Consider the following 8,807-nt stretch of genomic DNA (forward strand, 5'->3'; position numbering starts at 1 on the left):
CTAAGGAAATACAAAATCCCAGAGCTGTCAGGATTATCCCAGTAACTTTTGTATTGTTGAGAGCTCCCAAGCATTGGTAACACTACTTCAACCCCAAAACCTTCTGTGCCATGCCAGTTCTAGTAAGAAGCCATCATTGCTGAATGAACCTGACTGATCCAACCAGTGAAATTTGGCAAGCAATGCTACTGATAGAACAGGGAGAACAAAATCCTGCTCATTGCTAAACACTACATTTGTGATTGAATTTTTCAAATATGAATTGCTTCTCCTAAGGAAAAAAAAAAAACAGCAATCAAGAGACATGACAACAGAGAGAGAAAAGTTCATGTGGCAGGAAAGACTACACATTCTTGCAGACAAGACACAGACTCAGTTTCACTGGCGGTCCACTTGTCTGCATAGGAGCCATCCAATTGCCTACTAGTGCCTAACAAGAAAAGCATTGTTTAGCCACCTACAGATTATAGATATTTGTTTTGACATTCAGAAACAAATCACAGCAATGGACAACCAACAGAACAGAAGAAAAACCACCAGCCAACATAATTCCATGATTTTCACCATGACAGTTAAATAAGTTACCATCCTTTATGCTCCTTTTATATCTTTGAAACATGTGTAGGACCTCCCAAACCCCTCACTTAATCTGACAGTATCAGAAATGGTAACGTGTTACTCCCCCATGTTAGAGGTTGAGTGTGACAAATACTGCAAGGCATATGCATCAGGTAGCATGTAGAAGTTTCCTACATTTGTGAAGTATCTCTGCCTAAGAATGACTCAGACGATTACATCTCTCATTTGTTTCACTTAGCCACAAGGGGTAAAGGTAGGCATCACACATACACAGTATTGCACATTTTTTAATATTTTGTGTATAATTACACTGCTACTGGAGGCTCAGTACTAGTTGCCTGAAATCAAAGTAAAATAAAAAGCAACCCTCATGGCTGTTAATCTGACAGCTGGTCATTTCCTCAAATCTGATAAAGAATCCTTGTACCTTAGAACCGTCGAAGCCACATTCCTGTAGGAGGCAACATAGCAGCAGGGCTAGGGCTTCAAGGAGGGAACCTGATCTTTATTTAATAGACTTGGCAGCTACATGAGAACTCCAGCACATTTGCAAATGTGCCTGTAGCTAATGAGAGCATGTGCAGCTCAGAAGGGGTACAGATCTCCACATAAAACTCTGACCTAAAGCTAACACTCAATTTCGAATCAAACTGGGGGGGGGGGGGGGGGGGAGTGTATGTGTGTGTGGAAACTGTGTAAACAATTCATAAGAATTTTAATTGACATTTCTTTTCCGTGGCAACAAGCCCATCAGCATTATGGGTGATTACCTGGGTTTTAATCACTCTTTGTGTTATAGTTGCGCATGATACAAACTACCCCATCCCAATATGCTAGCACAATTTAATGACTAATGCTGCAACAGTACTTGCAGTCACACAAGCAGTCCTATTTTCTTCACTGGAACTATATCAGTAAAGACAACTTATCAGTAAGAATGTATCGCACCATACCTTAATTCTGAGACAAATTATGCCAACATGTTATGCTCTCTAAAGTCAAATTGGTTTCCACACCACTAAATACAGGGTTAGATATTATTTAATTCAGGGGCACCTGATCTTAGTTGGCATAGCATAGTACATTTATACATATTCTCACCCACCCCAACTTTTTTGTGACACTACTTTACTAGTATTCTTAAGCCTACTCTGTAAGCATCATCTCATGGAGATATCATAACCTATTGATCTCTTAGAGAAAAATGTTTAGCTTTTTTTCACTTTAAGAAAACACAGTGGTGGTAGCTTAATGCTATCTAAAGAATCAATGTCAAAGCAGCTAGGGCAGAGGGTAAGTTTTGCAAGCAGTAAAACCTTGGCTTCAGGATCAGATTATATCAGTTCACCAAGTAAGTCTATACACTAGGCACCAGTGTTGGCCGCCTCTTCGCAGGAGTAGCACGCCTGTGTACATAAAGTTACACTCAGAGTATATCATTAACTCATGTCACCAACTTTGCCTCCAGTGTAAAGTCATGTCTAGACAGATGGAAAACGATATTAGAAAATGGTTTAAGATATTATTAATTTCTTTCCCAAATGCAATCTTGTGTGTTGAAAGATTTCAAGCTCCTTCTGGAAACCTCTGCCAACGCTCTAGCACATTCCCTTCCGCTGCTCTGCACAACTCTGCACTGGGAAAAGCTGGTAAAAATGACAGCCCAGGAGATACTGAGTAATTATTCTGCTCAGCCATAGCTTCCAGAATCCCTTGAGTTCCCAAACGCTTTCTTGTCAGGAAAAGTCATCCCCTTAAAAGACAAGGTTTATGCTGTCATTCTGGAAGATGTTCTTACAGTAAGTATTGTGTATGTGCCAAAAGAAGAAGCATGAGAAACATTTATGGGAACACATAAATAATAAACAAAAGCAAAAATAAAATTAACAGTGCAAGCTCAGAGATGAGAACTGTCTTTCTCTTTGAGGACTTTCTGTAATGCCAGTAGGTGGGCTACAATGAGTCAGAAAGCACGTTTTTCAGTAAAATAATGCCAACTGCCATTAATGCAGCTCTTTGTGTGATGAAAGTACCCTGACCAGTTGTACATGTTGATTTACAAGCAAAGCCCCAATCCTGCCTGATGCTGCATAAGTCTATAGGTAACTATATCCATGAGTATCTCCAACTGCTAAGAACACAACTCACATGGTGAAGTTGTGCATGTTACTTAACTGTTTGAAAAAGTTGGGCCTAAATTAACAAATTACATTCCTTATGCCTCTGTGATCGAGCATGGCAGCTGTTTTAGCTTCATACATCAACATGACACAGCCACTGAGGCGAGAGAATATCTGACCTCATGATACTACAGGGAGAATTGCAGGTAGGGTGATTAAAATTACTCAGACGGAATGAGTCTTAAAATATGAAGCTTATAAATTATATAGCCCTGTCAATGCTACGGGGACAAACTACAAAGCAACTTCCATATACCTACTCTCAGTTTGACACAACCATGGTTTAGAGGTAAAGTTTGAACCCTATCATGCAAAAGAGTAGGCAGAGGGGCAGACTTCCTGCCAGAGACTTGGTAAGGAGGAGAGAGAAGGAAACAAAACCATTGGAATAATCAAGCTGAAAGCATTTCTCTTAGCAACAATATTAATTGCATTAAAATTAAAACTATAATTTTATAATCTGACAGCTAGTAGACTGGAAACAAAGTACAGGACTGCCATCTCCTGGCACTACAGTATAATGAAAGCATGGCAACTATTTCTTGAAAGTTCCTGCAGGACTGGTCTCTTGGCGTATCTGCCAGAAGTACCGTGCCAAAATAACTGCACTGGGTTGCACCACCAAGGCATGTGCAGCAACTTTATTAAATGCTATGCAAGAAATATAGAGATTATGATGTTTTATGACATGCGTTGCAAGACGTAATAGGGACCAATGTAAGTTGACACAGAAAACCAAATGAAAGGGAAACTGCAGAAACAGAGCAAATGCCTGCTCGCATCTGCAAACATGAGAAAGAAGGTTCTGCCCCAGCTAGTACACAAATTCAACACCAGATGAAACTTCAGCAAAAGAGAAAACTATTAATCACTCTGAAGGCTACATTAGTCTGAGGAAAGCCAGCATCTTTGAATGTACACTAATGCTGTATAGTCCCATGCCATACATCTCCACATAAGAAGTTGCCTAGAGCCTTCAACTCTCTTTTTCTGAAACTAAGGATAACACCTAGTGTATACTGTTACTGTAAATTCATAAGCTATTTTGATTCAAAAAAGTTTTATATGAAGAAAATCAATACCACATACATTTTCCTCTAATATTCCCGAGGGTCTTCCCTTAACTATAAAACCATTTATGGCTAAAATTAAGCTGCCCAATTGTTCCATTACTTCCTCATTCTCATTACGTACTAAAACATCCATTCAGCATTTTTTTCCCTCTACTAATGTAACAGAAATCATCTTCTCAACAAGATTTATCACTTGCTTTTTTTTTTTCCCTGTGTTCACAAGAGATTGTTGAGCATTTTGCAGTAGGTCTTTATTATCCTGTAATGATGGCTTGCTAATTAAATTAGTTTTTAATGGCACAGTTAAATTCTAATTTATGTTTTGGAGCTTTGTTTAATTCATTTAGTTGTAATGTAATCGCTTTCTCACTATTATCTTACATTACACAGGAAGAACAAAAGAATAGCGACTCCTCTCCTCATGTTCGGTTGTTTTGCTTTTATTAAATCTTGTTACTAATTGCATTTCCCTGAGAAACTTCTTGAACTACTGTAGGCTTATCTGAAGGGAGGGGTCAGGGGGAAAACTATGTGGCTGCTTAGGATTCAGAGCCTTGAAGGAGTCAAACAGAACACTTACTGCAACTCACTGGGAGTCCTCTGCCTGTACACATTGCCTGTGCACGCATGCTCTTTGGAGGCATCACTCATTACTGCCCTACAGATTTTTGGCAACAGCTATGCATGAAAACAAGGCAGTAAAGAAGAGGTAACAGCTCTTCAACTTTACTTTTTCCGCTGTGAACATCTTGCCCCAAACCAGCCTCTTACTAGCAATGTTCATAAAAGAGCTATTTTGGAGGACTGAAATGAGACTAAAGGTGTGATTTGATGACTCCAAGTCTGCCCCAAAGTGATTTTCCTCCCTGTATTCCCATCAGGTCTTGTTCTGCCCTCTAAATCTTTGCTTTTGTGATAACAGTTTCTTACAGACATCCCGCCTGTTAAGCAGGACGTTAAAAAGAAAATAATTATTCGATACATCATGTAAGATATAGTTAGCCTATGCGTAAGGAGTTTGGAGAACACTGCGTGCTACAGATGATTTCATCCAGGAATTAATGTAGCCCTTCAACATAACTTGAGAAAGGTGTTTTATGGGGTGAGGAAACTAAAACACTGAGGCTAAATAACTTTTGAAAGCTTATATACTAAATACCCAATAAGAAATAGATCCTACGTTTCCAAAATGTTAGTTCTGAGTCAATAAGGTTGATTTTGTCCCCATTTCATAACCTTGCAGTCAACCACATATATTTTTAAAGGTCTTCATCTCTGCTTTTCCGTAACTTGTGCTGTCCAAATTGAAATAAATAAATGTAAACTGGTTTTAGTTTAAAACAACACATGCAACTATATGGAAAACTAAAAATTCTGTCTTCTCTGTAAACTGTAAACTGCACTGTAACTGCTCAGGCCTCAAGAGCAAACATGTTCCAGATGCTAGAAGAGATCATGAGCAAGGGCTTCAGAGGTCTGTTTCTTGCTAAGGTGACAAATCCCCAAATAACCCAGCAGAAGACAGATCCCTTTTCAGTACTACACTTTCTAGTCTGTCACCTGGTAACACCAGGTTTCACCCTTCAGTGTATTCAGAAAGATGGTTCACTTTTTTTATAAACCAATGATAAAATCCTTTTAAGTAAAATGAAAAGAGCTACAGACTTTTAAACTATCACTACCATAAAATTGGAACCAGTTGCATATAAATGGTACTGCTTAACTACAACAAGAGTAGAAACTTTCTGTATTGACATATTTTGGTATAGTTTCATTTCAGCTTCAGTGTCTTCTGACATGCCATTCCTAGAAGAGACCCTGGAGAGTTTATCAAACCGAATTTACCCTCGGCGGTCTGCTACTCCTCATAAACCAATAAAAACTGTTTCTGAATGGCTGTGGTATAAGAAGCAGCCCTGAAATTACTTACAGGCCTATATTCAGTCCAGGGAGAACTGTGTTATACATGGGCATTCTTTTCTGATGTTACAAACCTTCAGAGAACAGCTTTGTGGTTTATGATTCATAGGTGTAAATTCAGTTTTGTACGACCCTGTCATTAACATGGCACTCAAAACAAAATTATAATTTTTAGTACTGACATGCAGCACAGAAAACTTGAGGTTTTCATCCTACTTGAACAAATATGATCAAACCTGTTCACAAAGGAAGAATTTGCATTTTTTTAACTACATACCAATATTAATCTCAAAATACATAGATCCCTATCTCTCTGTTTGCCTATAATGATACTATCAATAGATGAATAATTATCAATAATCATTTGGTGACTTTACTTTTAAAGTTAAAAATCTCTCAGAAGCAAGAGAATCTGAAGTACTGCTGTGAACATATTTTTGATTAATGTTTCATAAAGGTAAAAAACCTTTTCTTCAATGTATTTTTTAAGATCTAGGAGACAACATTCGTTTGGTTGGTTTTGACAGTTTTAACTTCTGATAGGCACAGTCATTTTCCAGTTCTACACTATGCTTAAAGCTTTTCAAAATTAACAAAACCATTCATGATGCATCTTCTAAAAAGAGAATCTTTTCTCCACAAAAGTTATAATTTATGTATTCAGCTCAAAATATTTCTCACCTGTTTGCTGTTGAATACAACAGCTAAAGATTGCCTGCTACAAGACAGTCACATAGTTAGTATGATAGACCACTACAGATTTCAATTATGGTATCATGAGCAGTGCCTAGAATAAAGAGGGAAATTTTGTAGAAGAAATCCATAGGAAATAAACTGGACTGACAACTGACTAGAATTCAATTTTGCTGAAGTGATATTGAAATACAGAGAAGTAGCAGTGCATCGATTAAGTTTCAAACTGCCTCATTACTAATACTGTCTCATGAACCTCTATGCTCTGTTATCACCATGGCAACATGATCATCAGAGCAATCCAGAGAGCATGCAACACTACAGACTGTTCATTTACATTTGTGATAGACGCTGAAAAGACTTGGGATTTAATAAGCCCAAATTTCTTCTAGTGCATGGAGGAAAATGAAGCCCAGAATCATAATTGAAGTTCATAAATAAAAGTTACAGAAAAGCAAAGAGAAAAATGTTCTTAATACTTTAAATACATTGACTTATTCTAGATTTTATCATAAGAATTTCCACCCTCCAAAATTCTCATGATCCATTATGTTACTGGAAACAGTATATTGTTAATGTCTTGTATTGCATCCAAACAGAAATGCTATTATTTTGATCTTAGTTACATCTACTCTGCAGCTGAAGTGGTCTTCAGATTCTGGACCGTAATCTTCACCTTTAAAATCTGAGTAGCTCACTCAAAAAATCAGATTTAGACTTCATACGAGACTTCAAATAATCCCTAGTTTGTGGATATTTATATCTGAGTATCATAATGCACATGTAATATGGGTCTACAAAGACCTTTAAAAAATCAGAATTTATGTCTCCAGGCTCCTAATGCTGAGCAAAGTATAAGAGAGGTCTGTATCAATCCCCTGCACTCACTCTCTAAGCACATACAAAGCTGCAGCCAACATCACCCTTTTGTAAGAGGAGGATGCTCAGATAGTGATACAGTTTGCAGCATAGTCCCACATACAACTGTTCCACTACAAGTCACAGGGCTGCAAATTAAATTAAAGTAGGAATAAGTGGCCAAGAAAAGACATATAGGAATTATAGCCTATGCTAGAAAGACCATATGCTATCAGACTCAGATGATCAGTATTATAATACACTGATATTATATATTATATATATACTGATATTATAGATATTATACTGACGGCATCTTTAGGTTTATAAGTAGGCAATATTTCACTTTGAATAATGGAAAAGGGATTCAGGTTGACACAAGTGAACTTATTTTCAAAACCTCATTTTGGAAAAAAAAAAAGTCTACGGAATTTATTTACAAATATCACTTTAAAAATGTGGGTTTTACTAAATAACACTCCCTTCCCCCAGAGCAGGGTGATGAGCTGAGCTGAAACTATTGTCTGAACAACATGACTTCACAGGATATTATCATCCGAACGTCTACATTTTTGCAGCTCTTCCTGGCTTTACAGAGAAAACTTGAGAAAAAGAAAAAATAATTTCAAAAGTTCATAAAAGTATGTTCTAATAACACATATTATGTTTATGTACCGGCATTCTATACTTGTCTACTTTATGAACTGAAGATTACAGACAGACTTCTCCATCAGTCAATAGCGAAACTCAGCCATTACACATACAGTGACCAAATGCATGTATTCAGCCCACAGCAGCATGGACTTCTCCAGTTATACATTATGTTTGAACAAATATCAAGTTCGCTGCTAGGGCTGGAGTGGAGCTCCACATGGGTGAAGAGGAGGAGGAGTAGCATAAAAGAAAGTGTTTTCCTGTGAGATTTATTTTTTCTTTTAATGGAAGTTATTTGCCATTCCTTATGAAACTGAAATGCCACTGTAAATCCTGGAGAGAAAGATTAAAAGGCACAGAGCAAGTGAAGCAGTCAGGGGCACAAGATAAAGATATCAAAACCATTTCAGCTCCACATACATGGTATGTAAACAGAGATGGGCTTATATGGCATGCATATGTATACAATACCAGTGAGAAGCAATTTAGAAGTTCATATATTTACTGGAATTTGAAGCCAGAATCACCAGAGAGGCAGATGTTTTAAAATCCATCAAACTGAACACAAGCAAACACTCAAAAATACTAAAAGCAATATGATTGGATCAAGCAGTATCAAACAGCAAACAGTTAAATGTAATTCGGAGCCATTACAATGTACTTCTTGTCTACGGTCATCTGTTATTTTGAAGAATGAGGGTAAGTAAAATGCCATCAGTAATACATGCTAGAGGAAACCCAGCATGCAAACATCCAATCAGAAGCAGTAAAAAAAAAAAAATTATACTGAAATCAGCCCCAGACTGTACCTGCAATTTCTTTTCAAAAAAGGGCACATTTCTTGGCTTCT

Source organism: Strigops habroptila, chromosome 7 (genome assembly GCF_004027225.2).
Source record: "Strigops habroptila isolate Jane chromosome 7, bStrHab1.2.pri, whole genome shotgun sequence".
In the NCBI taxonomy this organism is placed as follows: Eukaryota; Metazoa; Chordata; class Aves; order Psittaciformes; family Psittacidae; genus Strigops; species Strigops habroptila.